This window comes from Trachurus trachurus (assembly GCF_905171665.1).
Source record: "Trachurus trachurus genome assembly, chromosome: 7".
Taxonomy (NCBI): domain Eukaryota; kingdom Metazoa; phylum Chordata; class Actinopteri; order Carangiformes; family Carangidae; genus Trachurus; species Trachurus trachurus.
In genome coordinates this window covers 22187427-22189936 of record NC_139901.1, presented here as the reverse complement: position 1 = coordinate 22189936, position 2510 = coordinate 22187427, and positions in this window count along the sequence as shown.

The window sequence follows — 2510 nt, the reverse complement described above, 5'->3', positions numbered from 1 at the left end:
TACTTAGGCTTGATGTATAATTTTTACAGATGGTATTTGCAGAATAAACAGAATGTAATAAATCTGTGGCTCTGGATGTTATTGACCCATGAATTCTCTCGATCCTCCAAGTGGTGTTTTTTTTTCTTCTTTTTTTTTAAAAGGAAAACACTGGTTATAGTCTATAATTTACTTGCTAACAAATCCCACAAGAGCAGTACAAGCAACAATACATTGATCCAAATGGCAAAAACTAACCTATGAAGCCACCATCACAGTGTGTGATGTGCTCCCTTATTGCAATAAACATGGTCTGTAGTTTATTTTGAGTCAACCCCATATAACCTGTGACATTGTCCTGTTGTATGCATGCTTAATGTGAATCAACAGCTCAAAAATATAGCCTGCTCCTCGTTGATAAACATCTGCTTGAGAACTAAGATGCCCAACTGTTCAAAGGCGTAATATATCATGTTTATTACACATAGTGAAACTATACCGTGACTGTCCTCAGTAGGAACCAATAGGCTACGACCTAAGGACAGAGGGTCTTCTGTTGTGTACAACAGAGCTCAGCATCTGTGCAATTTGTGATGTGGAGCTTTATAAATAAAGTTTGACTTGACTTGGTTGCAGGCTGATTGCCACAGACAGGGTGGGGAAATTTTTAGAGACCATAAAATAATTTCCATGGGGAATTTTTTTGACAAGCAGAAAAGCTTGATCTTTTACTTGTAAACCTACTACATAATGTTTCATAGGTCTACAATCAATGGTGATGTAAATACAAGGCTCATATAGTTCCCAGTAAACAGGACCCCAATTGTACCATTTACAGATACATACTTACGGATCACTTGACTTGGAGCATCACATCAATTGCTGGTTAGCTCCTCCCTTTGCTCCTCACGCAGCCTCAGCTCTTCGTGGCATGGATTCAATAATGCGTTGGAAACATCCCCTGAGATTCTGCTCCACGTTGACATGAAAACATCACGTCATTTCTACAGACTTCATGTTTCCTATTCTAATACATCGCTGATGTGTCCTCCAGGATGCAGGTCTGGTGACTGGGGAGGCCACTGACTTTTGACATGGTTACATGGTCACCAACAAAACAACAGCATTCAAGTGATGGTTAATGGGCTCTTTGCACAGCTCCACTACTTCCTGAACTTAATGCTGCTCCTTTGTTTCCTGCCTTACATTATTGGACAAACTGATTAATCCAGGTGTGTCTGAGTAGTCACAATGGTCAGACACACCTGGACAGGAAACAAAGGAGCAGCATTAGTTCAGGAAGTAGTGGAGCTGTGCATAGAGCCCATTGGTGCCCTAGTAGAGACTAGGCTTCAACTGTCCAGTGCTCTTGTCCAATAGGAGTAATACCGAATGCTTCTGCTCACCACAGTTATGAAGAGTGGTTATCTAAGTCACCATGGTCATGCTCTGTCTGCAGGGCTGCTGCTCCTGACTGGAGGTTGTTTGTTTTTCCACAGCATTCTGCGCACTCAGGTTCAGAAACACTCACATTGCACGGACCATCACATTACAGTCACTCAGTTCACATTTCTTCTCCATTCTGATCTTTGACGTGAACATGAACAGAATTGCTCTTGGATTGTATCTGCACAGCTGCTATATGACTGGTTGATTGGATAATTACCTGGACAGGCAGGTGCACAGGTGTTCATCATCAACTGCTACTCACTGACTTCTTTATTCACTTTTGAGTCCCACTTATAGGAAAACTTCAATCTGTACGTTTATCATCCTTAAAATGCTGTATGAATTCCATGCATTAAGGGTTAGGGTTGAGAAAACATACTGTCTTTTTACAGTGCGTGGAGAATGAACAGTGCGGGAAAAAGAAACTAACCACTGGTTGCACCTAACTGCTGACCCCTGGTGTTTAGTGTAGGAGGGTGGTGGTACTAAGTCACTCTATCTGCTTAACATCAACTATAATCGAAATAATTTTTTAACATTAACATGTTAATATATTTGTTATTTATATATTTCTCAATGTGCTGATTATTTTCTTGATTTATCCTCTATCTGTATTTGTTGTTGCACATAACTGTGTCTTTATCTCTTGCCTCTATTCTTTTATTTATAGCAGACCTGGCTAATCATACTTTCCTAAAGCCTTAAGCAATACTTAAAATTGGCTTGTTTTGTCTGACCAACAGTCCAAACCCCAAAGACATTCAAGTTATAATCACATAAGACAGATTAACTCCAACAAACCCCATCGGCTAATCATTTTAAGGCTTCAACAGTTAAGTCCACCTACTCTCAGGCTGCTATTAACACATCTGAGACTGAAACCTAAGCTCTCGTCTTGCTGTGGTTCAGTATCAGCAGCTAATGAAACCAATTCCCCCTGGTGCGCTCAAAACAACCTTTGACTGATAATAAACGCACCTGACTGAATTAACAGTCTATCACACTATCAGGCAAAGAAAATCAGACAAAGTAGTATAAAGTAGTAAGTATTTTATTTACTTTTCAGGCTTGAATATGTTTCA